Below are 23,221 nucleotides of genomic sequence, written 5' to 3' on the forward strand. Positions count from 1 at the left end.
TTAACCAGCTGAGCCTCCCAGGTGCCCCATGGAAAAAATAGTCCTTTTAATTTATTCAGATATTTATTTCTGTTGTTCTTCCTTTATTTCTGAAGATTCAAGTTTTCCTGTGGTGTTATTTTCCTTCAATTTGGAAAATCTACTCTATTGTTTTTTCTATAACATGTCCGTTGCTGATGAATTTTATTAGTTTTCCTTCATCTGAGAATGTCTTCATTTTTCCTTCGTTTTTGAAGGACACTTTTGCTCGATACAGAATTCTGGGTTGACAATTCTTTCAAAAGCTTAAAGATGTTGTTCCACTGTCTTCTGGCCTTTGTTCTTTTTTTTTTATTATTTTAAAAGATTTTATTTATTTACTTGACAGAGAGAGAGCAGGGAGAAGCAGAGGAGGAGGGAGAAGGACAAGCATACTCCACACTGAGCATGGAGCCTGACATGGGGCTCAATCTCAGGATCCTGAGATAATGACTTGAGCTGGAACTAAGAGCTGGACACTTTACTAACTAAGCCACCCAGGCACCCCAGTCTCCATTATTTCTGATGAAAAATCCATGCTTATTCAAATAATTGTTCTTCTGTATGTTATAGTTTTTTCTCTAGCAGCTTTCAAGATTTTTCTTTATATTTTATGTTCAGAAGTTAGGTTATTCTGAGTGAGGATTTATTTCTTGTTGAATTTATCTTGTTTTAGGTAGTCAAAAGCTGTGAAAGTTCTGAGATCTTACCGTACTTTTAAGATAACAAGTTAGCCTGATATAATTTCATGGATGCTGACAGAAGACATGATACTCTTGGGTAAGAGACAAAAGATTTTATTGCTCATGGCACTTTAGACAGTGTGAGCTCCAGGTTCATATTGATTCCTGTTGCCTGTCAGGTCCTGTGGTGTGACATAGAGCAGTCCAGGAGGACGTTCTGCCTGCAGTGGATTTGAGTCACAGCTGAGAAAACCCCAATCTTTTAAATGGCACTGAAAACAAACCTGCCCAACTTTTGCCTAAAAAGAGACATTGTCTTTATTATAATGGTCACAAAACAAATTTGTTCTTTGTCTCAGAGGGAGATACTTTCTCTATCATCCAAGATTATTTGCTACACAAACATGCCTGAGAACATAGCCTGAAACAAAGGCTGATACAAAATGTGCAGGACTGCCATAGAGAATTGTCTTCCAACAGGAGCATGCTGAACTTGTGGATCTGTTAATATATGGTTTTTATCAAAAAATTATCAATTTTTGGCTATTATTCCTTCAAGTATTCAACCCTAATCTTTTTCATCTCTCTTTGTGGGACTCCAAAGTCATCTATGTTAGACCTTTTGATGATGTCCCACAAGTCTCTGATGCTCTGTTAATTTTTTTTCTAGAACATACTCATCTTCTAAATGGAAACTTGACCCATAGTTACCCATTTGACCAGGCACCAGTCCCCCCCGTACCCCCCCACTAGCAACCATCAATCTACTTCCTGTTTCTATGAGTTTTGTCTTATTAGATTCCACATATAAATGAGATTATACAGTATTTGTCTTATTCTATATGACTTATGTAACTTAGCAAAATGCCCTCAAGTTTCATCCATGGTGTCACAAATGGGAAGGTTTCCTTCCTTTTTCAAGGGAAAATAATATTCTCTGTGTATATGTGTGTGTGTGCATGTGTGTGTGTGTGTATTTTCTTTATCCATTCATCTGTTGATGGACATTTAGGTTGTTGCCATGTATTGGCTATTGTAAGTAATACTGCAATGAGAATGGGGGTGCAGATATCTCTTCAAGGCAGTGATTTTATTTCCTTCTGGTACGTACCCATAAGTGGGATTGTTAAATCATGTTGTAGTTTTATTTTTAATTTTTTGGTGGCTGTACCAATTAACATTCTCTTCAACAGTGTACCAGGGGTCCCTTTGCTCCACATCCTCATCAGCATCAATCTTTTGTCTTTTTGATAACAGGTATGAAGTGATACCTCATTGTGGCTTTGATTTGCATTTCCCCAATTAGTGATGTTGAGCACTTTTCATTTAATTATTGATGATTCGTATATTTTTTGAAAAATGACTGTTCAGGCCCTTTGCCCATTTTAAAATTGGATTACTTGTTTTTCTTTGCTCTTGAGTTTCTTATATATTTATATATTGTTTTTTAATAAGTATTTCTTGTTTTTAAGATTTTATTTATTTTTCAGGGAGAGAGAGCAAGCACAAAGCAGGGGGAGGAGCAGCAGGCAGAGGGAGAAGCAGAGTCCCAGCTGTGCAGGGAGCCTGATGTGGGACTTGATCCCAGGACCCTGGGATCATGACCTGAGCGGAAGGCCGACACTTAACTGACTGAGACACCCAGGTGTCCCTTCTTATATATTTTGGATATTAACCTATTATCAGATATATAATTTGCAGATATTTTCTCCCACTTTGGTAGGTTGCCTTTTCATTTTGTTAATCATTTCTTTTGTGGTGAAGAAGCTTTTTAGGTTGTTGTTGTCCTAGTCATTTATGTTTGCTTTTGTTGCTTATGTCATTTGTTCTCATTTCTGGAAAATCATGTCAAGACCAATATCAAGTAGCTTTTTTCCTATGTTTTCTTCTTTTGATTTCTTTCTTTCTGTCTTCTTTCTTTCTTTCTTTCTTTTTTTATAAGTAGGCTCCACACCCAGCATGGAACACAATGCAGGGCTTGAACTCATGACTGTGAGATCATGACCTGAGCTGAGATCAAGAATCGGACACTTAACTGACTAAGCCACCCCAGAGCCCCTTCTTTTGATTTCTTTTTTGATCCATTGGTTGTTCAGGAGTATGTTGTTCAGTTTTCATGCGATTGTGATTTTTCTAGCTTTTCTCTCATTATTGATTTCTAGCTTCATACTATTGTCCTTGGAAAAGATAATGATATAATTTCTGTCTTCTTGAATTTGTTGAGACTTGTTTTGTATCCCAATATATGATCTATCCAAGAAACATTCTGTGTGCACTTGAGAAGAATGTGTATACTCATGGTGTTGGGTGGAATGTTCTGTGTATGTCTGTTACGTCCTTTTGGCATATAGTATTCAAATACACCATTTTTTAATTGATGCTCTATCTGAAAGATTTATCCATTGTTGAGAATGAGATATTAAAATTCCTCACTATTACAGTATTGCAGTTCATTTCTCTTTTTAGTTCTGTTAGTATTTGCTTTATATATTTAGGTGCTCCAATGTTGAGTGCATACATATTTACAATTGTTGTAGTTTCTTGATAAATCGGTCTCTTTATCATTATATAATGACCCTTCTTTGTCTCTTGTGAACATTTTTAGCTTGAAGTCTATTTTTTCTGCTATAAATATAACGAGTCTTTGCTTTCATTTCATTACCATATGCTTGAAGTATTTTTTCCATCTCTTTACTCTCATCTTATTGTAGATCCTGAAAGTTAAATTGAATCTCTTGTAGGCCACATGTCTTTGAATCTTGTCTCTTTACCTATTCAAAACCATTCTATGTCTTTTGATTAGAGAATTTAGCTTATTTACATTTCAAGTAATTATTTATAGGTAAAGACTTATGATTACCATTTTAAAAATTGTTTTTCTGTTTTATAGGTATTAAAATATTCTTAAACATAACTTTAAGTGTAAATATAAAAAACCATTTTTCTCCCTTTTCTTCAGATTGGATAATTTTTATTGATTTATCTTCAAATTTACAGAATTTTTTCTCTGTCATCTCCAGTCTTCTATTGGGCCTATCCGTGAATTTTTAAGTTTCAGATACTGATTTTTTTCAGCTAAAAATTTTTCATTATTAGTATGTATTCCTCTAAGAACTCATCTTTTTTATTCATTTCAACTCTGTTATTATTTAATTCATAGTGCATAGCTATAATAGTTGCTTTAAAGTCTTTGCCTGATAATTCCAGCACTTGGGTCATCTTGAGAATGGCATCTGTTTATTGTATCTTCCCTTGAGAATTGGTCAAATTTTTCTGGTTCTTGGCATGTTGAGTAATTTTATTCTGGACAATGGAAATGTTACATTGTGTAGACACTGGGTCTGGTTATAATCCTCTAGAGAATGTTGAGGCTTGAGTAGCTTAAGACTAAATGTTCTGTCTTGTCTATTCTGGCTCTGATTTATACCTCAATTCAGTTTTCAAAGCATTTTCTATGTTAGTTTTGTCTTGTTAAGCACATGAGTAGCTCAGGGTTTAGTCTGAGACGTGGGCAGTGGTTCAAATCTCCCGTTTTTTCTCAGACCATTTATTATATCAGTTTGGGTCTGTCCTACACAGCATAGATGAGGGGGTATGTCTGAGACTTGGTATAAGCTCACAGAATTAGAGAATCTTTTGTCTAGCTCTCAGTGCTCCAGGATTTCTTTATACTCTTCAGCCTGTTGGATCTACTTTCTCTTATTTCCATGTCCAGAAATATGGGGTTACCTGAAGGTTTTGTGGCCACTGCCACTTCCAAGCCACTGTATGACTGGGGCTCAACCTTGGGGACCAGGCTGTGAGAACACAGAAGGAACCATTCCTCGCTTTCTTTTATGCAATCTGCCTCTTTTTGTTTTACTTTTAAGAACCATTATTAGTTGTTTAGAGCACTTGGGTAGTTGACAACAAAGTTTTTAGTTGTATTTAACTACAGGAAGGTACTGTGGAGTGTTTATATTCAGTGCTAATTCCAGAATCACGCCCATTCCTTAATTTTTTAAAATGAGGATACTAATTAAAGGCATGTCTTGAGAAGGACACTTGGGGGTCATAGAAAAATTGCAATTATATGTTCTTCGCTTTTCTTCTTTTCTCTATTGCTTTTCTTCCCTTATACGGGCTCCTCTTTCCTAACACACACAATAATCTCGTGTCTACTCCTGGCTTTCTAGTGCTTGCTATTAACCGTACCCAGGACAGTTCTCATCTCTTTTTTAGTTTTCCCAGCCTTGTTAAGAATCCTATTTTCTTAGTAACCTACTTGAACTTAGTTATCAGTTGAAACACACTTGATAAACTAATTCTCTTTAAGATGCTATTGTCTGATAATGGTTATCTCCTCAGTCAGTATTCCACGGCCACTTTTAAGTAACTTTCCGGAAGGAGACTTTGTATTAAATCTAAAGCCTCATCTTTAATGGTAGAATTTTAAGCTTCGGTATCAAGTACTTATAGATACTTTCATAGGGAAGATAAATAGGAATTCTCAAATCAGCAGGAGCAGGAATTCTCAAATCAGCAGGAAAAGTTTACCCAAACATAAAGGCAGTCATGTTTAGTTATATGTTTAGTTTATATGTGCAATTTTTATTATTCAAATGTTATAAGAAGGACTTGTGTTATAATTTAAAAAATCTTGTTAGCAATAAAAATAAAGGTATGTATTAGTAATACCTTAGACTTTTTACTCAGATTTTTGTATTATTCAGCAATAAAAAAAAATAGAAAAATCTCACAAACAGCCAAGATTATCTTTTCATTATTACTTTCATTGTGGCCTTTAAGATATCATTAAATACCTTTATTAAATAAAAGAAAATTGGTAAATATAATTAACTATGAAAAATAAAGACTTAAATATAAGTAAAAAACTCTTAAGTCTACACAAGTTTATTTTTCTGACCTTACCCCCCAGATCAACCATACCTATCTGAGTAAAATTTCTAAACTGTAAATCTAACTTTATAGTTCTTCTTCATATTGCCTAGAAGCAATATATAAAAACATTGGCTAATAGCATAACACTTGGGCAATATCATCAATAGTCCTTAAAATTTAGCTCAGGCTTCATCTTCTCTACAGAGTTTTCCCTGGCTCCTCCCAAAAGAATCAAGCACTTTACTATGTATGTATCTAGAAAAACATTTTTCATATTATATTCTAATTGCTTGTTTAATTGACAGTCTCCTTCAGTGGATGATGGGCTTCTTCAAATCAGAGACTCTGTCTTACTCACTTTTTGCTTCTTCAGAGTCGTAGTAAATCCTCATTTAATGTCTGTTAAAAGGGAGTATGAACATTAAAGAAGGAAGGAGAGAAGAAAGAAAAGATGGATAGTACCAGGGTTGTTACATGGCTAAGCATGAGACAGCCATGTGTCAGACATTCAAGTGAGTGATAACAAAGTGTAGGTTAGAAATCTAAAACCCCAGGTTCCTCTCACAAGGGTAGGAGGAAACCACTGTGTTTGAGTTTACTCTGAGTTTGGAGATAAAGGATTCAGTGAATCAACAAGAGAGGCAAGGCAAGCAAGGAGAGTAACCACCATGGTATGGTAATGACCAACTAGGTTGGAGTCCATCCAGATGGTCAGAGCTCAGGGTTCAGCCAGGTATGTACCACAGGAAGCCATAAATATGGAGGAACTCCGTTTTCAAGGGCATATTTTGACACAGTTGAGGAAAAGCAGTTACTATTAACATTCCTTTCTTGGCACTTTCTTTAAAAAATTCACAGAGGGGGCGCCTGGGTGGCACAGCAGTTAAGCGTCTGCCTTCGGCTCAGGGCGTGATCCCAGCGTTATGGGATGGAGCCCCGCATCAGGCTCCTCCGCTATGAGCCTGCTTCTTCCTCTCCCACTCCCCCTGCTTGTGTTCCCTCTCTCGCTGGCTGTCTCTATCTGTGTTAATTAAATAAATAAAATCTTAAAAAAAAAAATTCACAGAGATTTCATTTTTACCCTTAGTCTTGGGCTATTTTGAAGACATTCTACAGATAGTCAGCTACTTAAAACAGCAAAACATTTATTAAGTACTTAGTGTATGCAGACAACTATGCAAGATGCTGTGTGTGTGCTGTGCTAAGGGAAAGCTCAACAAACAATCTGCTTTAGGCAAAGACGGTATGATTGTGTGTGTGTGTCTGTGTGTCTGTGTGTGTCTGTGTCTGTGCTCATGCACATGTGTGTGAGAGGGAGAAAGACTGAAATGATGTGTTTCAAGCTTGGCTTGGCAGAAATCCACATTGTGAAAAAGTCTTAAATAATACCAGGGGGAAAACTCAGAAAACACTTGAGAATCAATTAAGGTTTAGAGGTTAGGGTAGGTGAAGCATCTTCCCTTGCACTTTAGGCTTTTTTCTTCTATCCATCAAGATAGTGGGCTAGAATCTACCATATGAAAAATAGAAATTTATGAACCCCTCTTGAGAAACTAGTCATTCAGTTAATTCAGTTGAATAAGTATTTTTTAAAACTTTCTATGTGTCCAGTTTTGTGCCAAATGTTGTATAAGATAAAAGATAATTCTTGGCATTATCTTGCCTTTGAAAGTTTTTGGGGAAGATGATAAATGAAGCAGTATGAAAAAATAATAAGGCATACAGCAAAGATCTTAAATGAATTCAACAAAAAGCAGTCAAGAGTACTGACATATATAACTACTCCTTACTTTCTCAGATTGTACCAGTCGTGAGGAGAAGGACATGGATGATGGTTAGAATGGCTTTTGAGTATAGGCTTTTGCTTATTTTTTCCCTGTTGAGATTCTTTTTTTTCTATTGGTTTCCAGAGCACTTTTGGGCAACTGGTATTATTGTCATGACTTTTATAGCTGGTACTCTGGCTGCCACTACCCAAGAACTGGGATTCTGGGAAGTCCTAGAGAGGGCCGGACCTCCCACTGTCTATTAGGTAATAGGAGAGGAACAAAACACTGGGTGGGTACAGTTGGAGCAGCTGGAGTGGGCACAGGAAAGAAGCAAAGATTTTTAGATTATACAAAACTGTTAAAATTGACACTGTGTCTTTGAAGTTGGAAGAAGAAATTTCTTCCAATCTAATGAAAGCTCTTATGGCCAATCCTGGATGGTTTTTTTTTTTTTTTTTTTTTGGTGACTCCAGCTGTTTTGGTGTTTCAGTTTCACAGTAAGTGCTATCAGATAACTTAGAATATATTCTTCAGGGATGCTGTACTAAACATTTGATTGCAAGAAATAAAACCCACTCAGGCTAGCTTAGTGAAAGGATTTTTATTTACTATAAGAAAAATGGAAACAAGCTGGGCCTTTTGAGGATGGAGTTGAAAATTGGAAAGCTGTTAGGGAGACTACTCTCTCTGTCTTTCTCTGGGTTCCTGGGTTTCTGGCTTTCACTGTATTGCTATGTTTGTCCTATTCTTTTAGTTCTCTGTGCAATTTAGCTTTCTGTGACTTAAATATAAGTGGACACATGGTTGGAAGGGATCACTCTAGCCCCACGTCCTCATGACTTTTCAGTGGGAGTTCCCACTCTGACTCCAGCTCTGTAGGTCTTAGTTCAGAGTCTCAGGGAAGGATCTGCCCTTGAAACTAGTGCCCATGTGTTGCCCAGTCACCTGTGGCCACTGGAGCGGGGTCATAGGGTAAAACACGGCTACTTAGGCCTACCTCTGAAGTAGATGCTGTGCTGTAACAGAAAAGATGACCTAGATTGGGCAGAAATCCCCAAACCTGCCTGCAGAAGTGCATATGAAGGACATTTACCCATGTAGTAATACCCCTGGCCAAAATCAAATTACTTTCCTAGCTCCTTCTGAAACAGGCTGACTCACTGCCTTTCTGGAATCAAGAGTTTGAGAGCTCAAGGGCCTCAGAGAACTAGCTGTCAAAATAGAAAGTTACCTTTTGTGTTTCCTTAGAGAAGTCTTTATGGAAATGGGTCCTCATGTGAAAGGAGTTCTGGTGGCCTTCCTGAGGATCTGGAGGTTCTGGAGGTGCTCTTGACAATTTGGATACCGGTATAATCCTGGTCACACAGTACAATTGAATAAATTTGAATACATTTTGCATATTGATTGTTAAAGAAGAGAAGAGAATAGTAATGTAACCAAGTTGTTATGGGAAAGGGTTATCGGGGGGAAGCTTCCCTCTTCTGATTCCACACCCCATAAATTGATTTAAAGAAAATTAACTATTTGGATTAAAATCTGTCTCAGAAATTAGGGAATGCCTTTGATTTAATTCATTCAGTGAACATTTCCTGTTTATGTGCTATGCACCAGATACATGTTAAATCCCATGGCAATTGAGATGATGTTCCTTTACTTGCAATTTTTTCTCTGTATGCAGAATTGGCTACATAATTTTGTGGGGCCCAGTGCAAAATGAAATTGCAGGACCCCTTGTTCAAAAATTATTAAGAGTTTCAAGATGGTGATAGTAGAGCACTAAACCAAATGCGGGACCTATTCTAAGTGTGGCTGTATGAATGAACAGTTTACTGTTAACTTGTCTCTCATAATTTCATGAGGAAAATATATTTTTTTCCCCAAAGAGTAGATATATGAGGTAGACCAGGTGATTCTGGTCCTCCTTCTGACTGTTATTGTGACACAAGAAATAGCTCCTACTGTGCAGGGCTTTCATTTTTTTAAGAATAAAGCTCATTGCTTCTAATTACATGCATAATTTTGTTACAGTATTGGATAACTCTAGTCATTTATTAATTATAAAAAGTATTCCCTATAATGGTTTTCATGTTAAATCTTCCCCATTCTTGGGTTTTCTTGTTGTTTAAAACTTTCAGGTGGTAGGTTTATAAACTCCTTTGTAATAAGTTTTGCATACAGTTAATTTTAGTTTAATTTGTATCCTGGATTATAATATCCCATAAAATAGCAACTCAGTACATCTTAGTTGAGGAAGACAGTTGACTGGTTATGTTTCAAGGGGATACAGTGATTTATAATTCCAGAATTTGTGAATTGCAAGTATTTATTATGCAAAACCAGAGGGAAGTGGTTTATCTTGAGGGGAAAATGGCAGTTTTCTACAAGCGGTATAATGTACCTTAAAATAATTTAAGTAATAAGTTTCATCTCCAGATTTTCATTAACTCACACAGCATGTATTATAAAATATATCAGGCTGATGTATTATAAAAATGCTGGATTTTTTTAAGAAAAAAGGACTTATATAAAATATTTAGATGGAAAATTTCTAAAGAGAGATAGAGTTTCCAGAGAATTATTCATAAAAAGTAATGATAAAATTATCCTTCGTAACGTCAGTATAGCCTGAAATTCAGTATATGATTATGCTGGGAAGGTCATTCTTTTTTTTTTTTTTTTTTTTTTTTGAGACTGAGCTCCTGAACTGATCAATCTTCCTTTATGTGTTCTTCTTCCCACTGTGCTCCCTGTGGCTCTGGCTGGGCTGTTTCACACTCTCCCTATGCAGATGCCTCTGTGTCAGGAAAAGGGAAGGCACCATGTCAGATGCTGGCAAGAACTGTGACTCTGGGTATTCAGGCCTGCCAGCCTCAGGCCTGTGCAGCCCTGCTTGGTTCCTGAACCAGTGGAAGCCTGACTGGCAGTACACTGAGGGTCTCTTTCCCACCAGCGGGCATGATCTGTAGTCTGTCACCTTGCACTTGCCGTCTGGTATGCAAGCAGTGAACTATATCTTCAGCTCCATTTGTTTGTTTGTCTTTGGTTTTTTTTGCATCTCATTGTACATGGGGCCAGTCTGCTATATGGATCTTCTGTCTGATGGGCTCTTGGCTTCTGGTTCCTACTTTAGTTTTCTGCTGGGACTGAATTCTGGATCATGGAGTTGGCTGGGACTGAACCTTCCTTCTAAGATCTGCCAGGCTTTTCTCTCTCTAGGCCTGGATCCTGCTGCTAACATCCTTCAGAGAGACTTAAATAGACCTTCCTAATCTTATTCTGAACTTCTACTTAGTTGGACAGCTCTTCATTGACTGGACATTGTTTTGTGTGCCTTCCCCTGCCCATTGGAATGAGATTTTAGAAATATTATAACATGCATAGGCTACATTTAAGTTGGCTCTGCTCCAGTGAGACTGCTGATCTTCCCATAGTGGCCTCACCTTACTGTTAGATCCCCCTGATCTCTTGGTCTTAAAGGTCCCAGAATGTCACCTGGTCTTGGCCAGCTATGACAGAAACCAGGAAATTGATTGAGATCAATCATTAATTGCAGTGGCTTATCAGGTATCTTAGACATGATCTGAGTTGAGTGGTTATAACAGAGTTTATCTTTTCTATTTAACAAATGTGAAATATATTCCATCTATTAGCAAGAAAATTATTTTGAGATAATAAAGAATGTAAAGTACCATTACGTGACTACTTGTCAATCTGCCCTTACCCCCCATGGAGTAAAACTCAAAGTGTGACTGCTTTTCTTTCAGCCATGATTCTTTCCAGTGCAGTGGCTCCAAGAGATTAAAACGTTCTAGAGCTGATACAGGGCTTTTGTTTTTTTCTTTGGTAGCTCTCTGAGTGGGAATTGGCTCCAGAGCCTGCTCCAGAACAATTAGGGGCAACTGAGTTTTTGGCTCCCAATTGGCAATTACTTGACTTCTAAGGACCTACTCTTCTTCAGCTCTTTCTTTCCCACTCACCCTGAGCCTACTCACAGACAGAGTTCTTCCCTGGACAAAGTTGACTGGTGACTCCTGTGACAAAGAAGAGTGCTTTCAGTACCTGCCACCTCCATGTGAGTGCTGAGCCTTTTGTTTCCTATACCCCAGGTTGCTTCTTCCATATCAGAACCCACTCTCAGATTCCATTTGAGAAAGAGCAGAATAATTTCAATATAAAATATAAGTAAATAATAGCTATTATCTTTTATTATATAAACATATGGACATACCTATATTATACATCTATCATCTACACCTAACACACAAATAAAAAGGATATGAAGTATTTAAGAATACAAGCAAAACAATAATTAGAATTATGTTAGTAAATCAAGACCTAAATAATGAGGATGAGAAAATTTGAAATGGGGAAGAAAATTTGATTAAAAACACAAGTTAAGAACACTAGATATAATTGTGAAATAATTTTCTAAGTTTTCTGATATCCAAGGCCAAAATAATAACATGTTCAGATTTATAGACCTTATTTAGTCCTAGATCAAAAGAAACATATACTTTCAGAAGGAGAGATAAAATGGAAAAAGAAAATATAGTCTCTATTCTCTGAGAAGAATTTATCTCATGAGTCTTCTTATAAAAGGGTGACTGTATATATTTATATATATAGACACACATACATTTTATCTGTGCACTATATATATATTTCTAGATGTTTATGTATATATACATTTAGTGTGTGTGTGTATACACACACACACACACACACATACAGACACAATACAGATAGTCTTATGAAGCTGTTCTCTAGATTGAGCTTCTAGGAGTTTTAGGACATGCCTACTACCCAAAACTGTATAAAAGAATGTAGTTATTCCTCTGGTTATGAGATTCTCTGGTGAAGTCATGTTGGCTTTGAGGGTTGGATAGGAACAGATCATTGTTAGTAGTGATTTATCATGATATTGTTATTATTTATTTAGTTTTGACTTGGTACCTCAGCCTAGCCCTGACAGCCATATTGGCCACTGTAATGAAGTTGTATGGATATATTTTCTACTCAGGCTTGGTGACCTAACCAAATAGGCCTCCTTTGGATTAAGACTGACAAGTTAATCTCAGCAACTTTAGAATTATTTTCTGCTTGCTTTCTTAGAAGATGTGAATACTTCCATTGTTTGGGGATTTCTTTGTTTATAGTTCTTCTTTCTTCCAATACTAAGTAAGATGCCATTAGTGGGATTGATTTTCTGTTAGAACACATTTTAATCTGTGCACACATATATTCCTCCTAGAAAAAAAAGAAAAAAATATCCATTCATTGGAGTCCAGGGGTACAGGAAATGAAGAAAATGGAAAAAAGGCCCATCTACTTTCTTCCTGTTATAGGACATTAATATTAAAAGAGTATCAACAAATATGGACAGATAAAAATCAATAGTATCTTACCTGTAGTTATTTCATTTTTTGTTACATTTATGAAGAATTTGATAAAGGTTATAAGCCATAGAGTAAGGATTCAAAGAACTTAGATTTTTAGGAGTATTTAGCTTGAGGTAAAGATGATTTAGTAATGGGTATTGCCCTTGAGTATTTAAGCCACTATGTCAGTACATATGGACATCTACTCTGAAGAACTAACCACGGTGGTGTTAGTGGATGTTCCTCTTAGAAGTCCTTTCTACTATTTCTGCACTCTCTCCAGATCTACTGCTCCCTGGGGTCATGTTGCTGACTCCCTGGTTGTCTGTCTTTACTGGTCTGCTCCAAGTACTTGCCTTAGGAGCACTTGTTCTGATGATCAGCTTGGACAACTGACCTTTATCCTACCATCTCAGACGATGTTTTTTTATTACATTTTACATGCATCATAGCAGTAGCCAAGAGATAACTGTTTATTCCCCAGTAGACCACTTTATTTTTAAACCCTGTTCCAGATGGGGTGTCCTATTTGCTTTCTTTCTTGGGCAAGTAGAGGACATTTAAGGAGCATCTCTAGTATACACAGTGTTGGGTCATTCTTATCTTACTATCATGCCCTACCATGTAGGTGAAGTGTGTAGGTGTCTATATCAGTGGTTCTTTTGATGGTTGACATTCCCTCAAGAGGAGAATTAAATGGGGAACAGAAATATTCATCACATAACTAGAGACAAGCTATAAAGGGCAAGAATTGCAGGGAGATATATATGGGGTTCAGTTCATCCTAAGGTATAAATGACCGATACCTGATCTTTTCCAAGGTCACGTGGGTGGTAGTGATGAGTTGTGGCAGAAGAGCGGAGCACAAAGATACTGTATGTCTTTAGAGGAAACTTAGGGCAATATGGAGAAGGAAATTTGGGATGGAGTAGAAAAGAGGTGAATTTAGAGGCTGAGAAACTTCATAAATTTTGTCTACTTCAAAATGGTGTCTAAAATCAGCTCTGGATAAAATGTAAATACGTTTTGTATTGCCCTTCTCATTACTTGCCTCCTGTGACCAAAGTAATTGGGAGTTGACTTTACATGCAAATTTGGAATGGAAACTCTAAAGACTCAAGTATATAAAGAGCCAATAATCACCTTATAATGTGATTTAGGCACTCACTAATTCCCCATCGTAGGCACCGCCTGCTTTTCCCTTGGTTTTCTTTGTAACAGCACATGGTATGTATATTTATTCTACTGAAAGGTGTTACATCTATTTGCTTTCTGTTAATGTGTTTCTCTTTTGTGATTGCAAGAATTGTTAAATGAACACATAAATTGACAAGCAAGAGAGTGGCCTTCTTAGAAAATAGAATAACCTAGAACCAGGTACATCAAGACAATGTTAAAAAAGGCAAGGATAAATAGCAAGTTATTGCATTGTTCTCAGGCTGTATTTGTGGAAGCCACTTTGGGCCCAACACTAGGTGCTCTCTGATCTTCTTGGCCTCCAAGGAGAGGTGTTACTATTTGGTGGGTCGGAGGCCAGAAACTGTAGCCTGATGCCTCCCTGGGGGAAACCAACCACCATGTAGAAGGAGATGATAGTAATTCCAGGGAGGGTCTTTGCAACTTCTCAGTGGACAGGTTTCTGATGGCTAGATTACCAGGCAGATGCTTTTCTGAGTAAGGTCAAATCACAAACACTTAACACAACAAAAGAAAACCCAGAAGAAACAATGAATACCCATTCCCGAGGAACTCTGGCAGGAAGGAGATAAGTTCCAAGCCAGAGTTCTATAGTTGACTAAGTATCTTATAGTTTGGCCTGATAACACAAACTGTGGTGGTGACCTATGGGGACATGCTCCAGTCTGGGCTGTTTAGAATAATGGTACAAATGTGTTAATAGTAGAAAAGATAGTCTAATTACCTATCTGTACAAGGAAAAACCATATGACCCTTGTAAGCAAAGAAGTTTCTCTGCCTTTGTCAAATAGAGGTCAGGCTTGAACTGTACCAAAACATGTAAAGTGTACAGAATTTGGGAGACCATGACTGGTCAGAATCTTGGTAGAGAGGCATGGAAGGTGTGAATTTCAAAATCTACATGAATGTAGGGTACATGGAAGGGCTTACTCACAGCAGAAATGAAAGAGTTAGAAAATAAGTTCCAAGAAGAATAAAATACAAAGTTGAGTCGAAAGCTGTCTTCTAGTTTATAAAAGCATTCTTTTGCAGACAGTAATGAACTGTTGTGTTTTACCTCCTTGTCTTTGAAATCCCTGTCACTGTCGACCCTGTGAAACTCAGACCCTTCTTTTGGAGAGGTTTCTTGACTATGTGGTACTCTGCTGCCTGGCATTTCCTACTCCTCCCACCCCCACCCCATCCCCCCACCTTATTATCTGGTGAAACTTACTTCTATTTCAAGAAAGACGCCTCCCCAACGCTGTAGAAGAACATGCTCTTTTCTTCCATAGTATGTAATTTGTTCACACCATTGCTGTAGTGTGTGGGTCCACTGTAGTACTTTGGGGCCTGTTCTCCTGATAGCCTGAGATTTATCATAAATGCAGGTATTGCCTTATTTATTCCTGTCATGCTTTGGCACAGAGTAGATTTTTTAGCAGATTTCACCTTCTCTACAAGGTCTTTGTACTGCCGCAATTTTAAGGTAACCTGTATCTCTAGCCTTCTCTACTAATATTTTGTTTGTACTTTTCCTGATGCATTTGTCACAGTCTGCCCTGCCTTAGAACTATTTGAATTTATGTGTCTCTCTCCAGGGACCATGTCCGATCTTGTATTCTCTTATGTGCCTAGCACAGTGGCTGGGTATTAGTAAATACTCACAGTGTTTAAACTGTACCAAAGAGATATGGACTTAGGCTTCCAAATGAAAACTTCTTATCACTTAGGTGAGAAAATTGCCTGTCTGTGATGACTGTTAGGCATTGGTTTAGATATCAGAATATGATGTCTGATTTATCTCCTGAAGGTTGTGTAGTTAAAAATGGAACAGAGTAGGGGTGCTTTGGTGGCTCAGTTGGTGAAGCGTCTGACTTGATTTTGGCTCAGGTCATGATCTCAGGGTTGTGAGACTGAGGTCCTCGTCAGGCTCTGCACTCAGAGGGGGGTCTGCTTGAGATTCTCTCTCTCCCTCTGCCCCTCCTCCTGCTCATGCTCTCTCTCTTATCTCTAAAATAAATAAATAAATAAATAAAATCTTTAAAAAATGGAATAGATTCATATCTTCAAAAGAAGATGAATAGATATAATGACCTTTTGCAACTTAGCTTATTTTCCATTCAAAAGTTAGTAATTTTTCTGTACTTTCATATCTAATTTTCAAAATCATGTTTGCAGTCCACCTTAATTGATCATTTTAAGTATGATAATCCAAACACATATGAAGTTCTATACAGAGGAGAAATTACAGAGAAACTCAGAAATGCCAAAGGTAGTTATACCACAACAAGCTAGGCCACAAAATATGATGGTGCTTTCAAAATCAAAATCCTGTCAGATACAAAGGACTGAATTGATAATAGTGGAATATTAGGCATCTGGGAAAAAGGGGGTAGGTTAGATGGTGAGATTTGTTCAACCCTTCAAATCATACTATGGAGGCTAAATGTTTACTATCTGCTCTACTGGTAGGAAGAAAACCAATCTTACTGTCCTTTCCTTAGATGAAATGAAAATTCTTTCTTCAGAAGGAGAGACTCATGCTTAAGCTGTTAAATGTAGAGCAATCTATGAAGTTCTTTAGGCAATGCTGGTCGTTCTGTTTTTTCTCACAGTAAGTCACTTAGCCAATCTCACATAGTTGCATGACAGATTTTACTCCTCCATATAAATTGATTCAATTTTTTATTCTTTCCTTCATTTTAATTCTAGACATAATAGTACAGCAGGAAAGTTTTTTCTAACTGGAAGAACATGAAATACAGGTTCTATGTCTTTTGGGCCAGCAGTGAATTTCCTCCTATTTCTAATTTGGTGAAGTTCTCTTGAAGTAAAATAGAAGTCAAGGAAACTCTCCCTCTGGTTATTATTTTTGAAAATTTGGTGAATCAGTGTGGTTAAAGTTTTTCACTTTATTTTGAAGATCGCATAAATGTATCCTCCTTCCTTTTCCAAGTCCCATTTGACACATATAATTAGTCTTTAAGATACTGTATAGATTGTCAGTAATTGAAAGCAATATCCAATATTTCTGCAGGAGAGAAAACAGCATTGACTTTTTCTGTTAGTCCTTTTAAGTGGAAATGTAAGAAATTTCAGATTTGGGAAATATATCAGCTATAGACCAGAGATTCTTTGAGGCCTGGTTTATTTTAAAGATAGTATTTTTGGTTTTACAAGTTGTATATTCTAGATTAGTTAGCTGGCAGAGCAGACAATGCAGAAACGGTTTCGTTTTGGAATTGCACTGTGAGCTCATCATTCTGTAGATGGCTCTGTTTATTAATTGATCTGAGTTTGACATTTTTACTAAAAACGGATCGAGTTTCTTCAGAACAATGCTAAATTGTAACTCATGTATTTCCATGTTACACCTTGCACAAAAAATAAAAAACTCCTGTGAAAAGAGTATGATGATACTGATGCTTGATTTATTCTGTAGCTTTCAGGAAAGTTCAAGCAGTATATGTTTCCCTACAGGTCATATGCCTCATTGCCCTTTGAAAATAATCTGACTTTAAGTTCATGTTCTCCTCTCCTGCTGAAGTAGCTTTTGGTGGTCTTAGATTATCTGCCAAGAAGGATGGGGAAAAAAACTTAGATGTAAGCTTCATTAAGGCACTGACCATCTTGTTCATCAGGTTTCCAAGTGTCGAGCATAGCTTAAGGCATAACTAGAAGTTTATTAAATACTCATTGAATGAGCAAAGATGGGTGGCTCTAGTGTTTATAATCCTATTCATTATGTGGGAGATATCCCTTGCTGCTCTAGATTGTGGTAATTAAGAACAAGAGTTTTGGCATTCTGAATAGTGAATTTTGTATGACGTTTGCTTGTATTGATGTATATGAAAATCTCCTTCGACTAAACAGAGAGTAACTTAATAATTTAGAGTTTCTTTTTTTCCCCTCCACTTGCTCACTTGCTCTTACAGAAGTAGAAGAGACCCAGCTTGAGCCCAAACTCTATTTTCTTCTTCTTCTTCTTTTTTTTTTTAAAGATTTTATTTATTTATTTGACACAGAGAGAAAGAGAGAGAGAGTACAAGCAGGGGGAGCAGCAGGCAGAGGGAGAAACAGGCTCCCCACTGAGCAGGGAGCCTGATGCAGGACTGGATCCCAGGAGCTGAACGTAGCTGCTTAACCGACTGAGCCACCCAGGCACCTCTCTTTTATTCTTGAATTAAGGCCTGCCTGTGTGCATCTGAACAACTGACGGTCTTGTTAGAGGACTATTTGTATGACAAAAAGGCCATCCTAGTATAAGAGAGATTTGAAGCACATTGCTTTGCCTAAGGCAAAGATGAAAGGTCATTCTGGGTGTGGTACCTCCAGCTGGTCAGCCAGTCCCCAGTTGGGTTCTAGGGTAGAGCCCTTAAATATGGCGAGCAGATACTAAAAGCTAAAAGTAAGCATCAAAAATACCATTTCACCAATATCTCCATCAGTAGTTGAAAACACAAGACATTATCAGTATCACTGGTCCCACCAGCATTGGTAACTGGGCAGACAGGTCTGACTTGGAGAAATGGCACTAGCAGGAGGACACAGGATGCCTGGACAGGCCAAACTAGCAGCCTCCATGAGACATCTTCAGTCTCCCCAGCTCTGCTGGATCCATTTGGCTGCGCTGTCAACATTCCTGCTCTTTTTTTTTTTTTTTAAAGATTTTATTTATTTGACAGAGATAGAGACAGCCAGTGAGAGAGGGAACACAAGCAGGGGGAGTGGGAGAGGAAGAAACAGGCTCATAGCAGAAGAGCCTGATGTGGGGCTTGATCCCATAACGCCGGGATCACGCCCTGAGCCGAAGGCAGACGCTCAACCGCTGTGCCACCCAGGCGCCCCTACATTCCTGCTCTTGATAGCATGTTACCAGTGACACTGATGGCCTAAATAGTATCACAGCAGTGAGAGAATATAACAAAAGAGGGAAATGTTGATTGCAAGTTACATGGTAACTGAGAACTTTAGGTCAGATGCACAGAAATCGTATCTAATGGATTTCTCGATTTATTTGTGAGAGATTTGAGGGAAGAGTTTCTACACCATTGTAAGCATATCCACATAAAATAGAGTTTTGGGATGGTTAATGGACCTTATTTTTGTCTGTAGACTGTGAAGCATGACTTACTTTAAGAGGAAATAAGTAAACGTAAATTGTGGTTAAAAAGAAAAAATCAGAATATGATCTTGACTTGATAGCAATCCAGTGTTCCTTGATTTCTACAGGTCCAAAGAAAATACTTGATTATCATTCCTGAACAAAATTGTTTTAGAAAAGAAAAAAAAACCCTAATATTTTTCTATGAATTTCTTTCTTTCTTTTTTTTTTTTAAAGATTTTATTTATTTATTTGACAGAGACAGCCAGCGAGAGAGGGAACACAAGCAGGGGGAGTGGGAGAGGAAGAAGCAGGCTCATAATGGAGGAGCCTGATGTGGGACTCGATCCCAGAACGCTGGGATCACGCCCTGAGCTGAAGGCAGACGCTTAACCGCTGTGCCACCCAGGCGCCCCTTTCTATGAATTTCTGATGAAATTCCTACTGAGAACTCTACAATAAAAATCTGATTGTCAAGTTATGAATCACCCACAATTAGTGTTGTTCTATGTCCTCTTTGGGGTCATCTTTATTGAATAATGGTCATGAAGAAAGAGTGGATTAAAATATGTTGGCCCTATAGGAAGTGAAGTAAGCATCACCTTATGCTGTATTTTGTACTTCCTCCTCAACATTTGGAAAATATGAAGGCACAAATCTTTTATTTTATTAGAGTTTCCCATCAGTGAATGTGATATGATTAATCCTTAATTTCATAGAGCTATGAGTTTTATTATGTTGATTTAATTCAATACATCAGTTAGTCGAAAAAACGAAAAGCTTGAATATCTTTGTCCTACCTGAACTGACTGATTCTTTGAATAAACTGATTGGAGTCACTTGTTTGCTTTAACAAATAAGCACTGTAACTGCAAATTCTGATTTATGTTTGATTAGCATAATTTCAGATATTTCTTTATGTATAAATATATATGGAATGATAGAAGCAATTTTAGGCAGATAGATTTTGGTATGCATATGATTTAAAAAGTAAAGTTGAAAATATAATTTTGAAAATTGAATTTTACTGAAGAAAAATGGAATTTTACTGAAGTGATGGGAATTATTGAATTCCAGATAAATTTTTATATGACATACTTGGTCCTAAAAAGTCCTTCTAAAATTTCTCTCTCTCTCATATATATCATATTTTTAAGTATATATTTCACCTTTATAAAATGCCCATTGACTTACTCTATGAAAGATTAATTTATAAACAGGATAATTAGACCTATAATGGTGGTCAATTCATAGTGTATAAAAATGTTGAATCACTATGTTATATACCTGAAACTAGTATAATATTGTATGTCAATTTTAATTCAATAAGAAAAAAATTAGGGGTTTAGATGCAAACAACAGAAACTGACTATGGTTGACAGACAGAAAAGTAATTATTTTGGAAAGATATAAGGTAGGTCCCAGACCTGATGGAAAATCTTTTTTTTTTTCTTTTTTTTTCTTTCCTTTCCTTCCCTCCCTCTTTCTTTCTTTCTTTCTTTCTTTCTTTCTTTCTTTCTTTCTTTCTTTCTTTCTTTCTTTCTTTCTTTCTTTCTTTCTTTCTTTCACTGCAAAGATAAGACTTCTGTATTTTAAAGAAGAAAATTTTAAAAAAGAATTTATTCCTATATTTAAAAATTCATATACTAAGATTCCAGCTCAGACATTGAATTACATCACCATGATTATAGGGCCAAATAACAATGGAGGGAGGGGCAGAATAAAAAGATTCCCATGAATTTCCTCTCCTCAGCTCATTTTTTTAAAATTAACATATAATGTATTATTTCTTTCGTGGGTACAGGTTTGTGATTCCTCAGTCTTACACAACACCCAGTGCTCAACACAACACATACCCTCCCCAATGTCCTGATGGAAAATCTTGACAACATTTTCCCTATTATCCTCCTGGTAGAGCATTATTCTGTATCAGTTAACTGTTGCTATGCAACAAGTCATCTAAAATGTAATGATTTAAACAATAGGCATTTTGTGATCATAAGTTTATAGGTCAACTGGATGATGTTTTTGATCTGGATCAAGCTTGGCTGATCTTAGCTAGGCTCACTCATGAATCTGTTGTCAGTTGGTGCATCTATTCCTAGGTCAAATGTTTGGGAGTTAGCTGGCTGCTGTCTATACTGAGAAGGGTAAGTAGGCCACATGTTTCTCCACTGGCCTAGCCTAAAGTTTTTCTTATAGTAGCTGGAGGGGTGGAGGTTGAAAGAGAGAGAACTCTTGAGGCCTAGGTTCAAGATTGGCATACCATACTTTCTGCCACAATCCACTGGCCAGATCAAATCGGTAAGGAAAATAGAATCTACTCTACCTCTTGGTGGGGGAGCTGCAAAGTCACATCGAAAAGGATGTGGATAAAAGAGGGTGGGGAGATGTGTACCTGGGTGGCTCAGTTGGTTAATTTGACTGACTTAGGTTTAGGTCATGATCTTAGGGTCCTGGGATCGAGCCTTACATTGGGCTCCATGCTCAGCGGAGAATCTGCTTCTCTCTCTCCCTCTGCCCCTCCTACACCTTGTGCTCTCTCTCTCTCAAATAAATAAATAAATAAATAAATAAATAAATAAATAAATAAATTTCTTTAAAAAAGAAAAAGAGGGTGGGGAGAAAATTGGAGCTGTTCTATTAAAGCCTTCTCCTCCCCTTCATCCTTGGCTCTCTGAAAGTTTCAGTCACTCCTGATGTGAAGCTTGAATGCCAGAGTTTAAAATTCTAAGTCAGGTTCATATATGACTCCTTAGTTGTAGTTCCATACTTCACATAAAGATGGCGGCAAGGTAACTGCAAACAGTATTCCTGTCAAACAAGAGAATGGAAGGCATACAATGGTCACTGGTTTATAGCAGTTCTGAAATCCAGCTGGGAGCATATTGCCAGGTCCTTCTATCATAGAGGTTGGGAATGCTCCTTGATTAGACTGAGGTTCTCCCAAGCGGGTCCCCACTGCTCTCCAGGAGTGGCTCTGTGGTTGCTGATTTTCATCACTCTTTGCTCTAGTCTCTCATCCTCCATTGCCCATCACCCCTTGACTACTTCTGAGGAAACAGCCTTTTCTTTTTTTTTTTTTTTTTTGCCATAAGATTTACTTTTTAAAACTGCTCTTTCCTATAGAAAGCTGAAAGCCAAGACCTTTTTACAATTTGAACAATGTCAGTTCCTTTTAGTCCAGGCTAGTGGTAGTTTCACATGAATGTTGTCTAAAAACTTCGTGATCTTCCTAATTGAATCAAAGTCTACTTCATTTCACAAAAAGCAAACATTCCTCTTTCTTTAGACCTACTGCTACTTTGTATTGGCTTCTGTGAAACCACACTCTGAAGATTCCTATAAGTCCTTTTGTCTAAGTTAGAGGGCCTATTAGGCACCACCTTAACTCTTTCAGAGATTTTAACCCTTGATTTTACCTTTGTCCTCACGCTGGGGACACTGGTGATGAGAAAGAGTTTCATTTTCCAACTCAGTAAGTTATGGCCCATGATATTTCCTCCAAATTCTGCTTTCCAATAGTTATTTCTTTGTCTTATCTTATTTTTCCCCCTGTATTGTAGCATGCTCAGCTAGAATATTTTTGTCATATTGCCTGGAGATTTCCCCAGTCAAATCCAAAAGTTCATTGGATACATTTTTCATCTTCCAAGCAAGCAAGACAACTGTTTTATCAATGTTTACTGCTCCATAATACAGATCACCATATTTTCATCATCAAATATAATTTCCTCACCATTTTTCCAACTTTTGCTAGTAGTTTGCTCTCTGTTTTCCAGCCTCTGCTTCTTACCCAGTTTCAAAGCCAATGATATATGTCTTACATTTTTGTTAAGGTAGCATCCCCTCCTGGGTATTAACTTCTATATTCTTTAGATATTGCTGCATAATAAAACACCCCAAAAGGTAGTCCTCAAGGCCATAAGCACTTCTTTATTGTTCTTGAGTCTAATGGACAGCTTGGCAGTTTGGATTTTGGCTGGATGGGCTCAAGTGTGACTCAGAGGAATGGTTGGGGGTGCCCAAAATAGGATGACTGGTGGGTGGGTGGTTGGTTAACAGGGGCAACTCATTATCTGAAAGACTAGCCTGGGATTTTTCTTATGATGCTGGTTAGATTTCTAAGAGAGAGAAAGTAGAAATGTGCAAGACCTTTGGAGGTCTGGACTCAGAAGTAGCACATTACCACTTCTGCCCTTTCTATCA

Source organism: Ursus maritimus, unplaced genomic scaffold, assembly GCF_017311325.1.
Source record: "Ursus maritimus isolate PB19 unplaced genomic scaffold, ASM1731132v1 scaffold_13, whole genome shotgun sequence".
Lineage (NCBI taxonomy): Eukaryota > Metazoa > Chordata > Mammalia > Carnivora > Ursidae > Ursus > Ursus maritimus.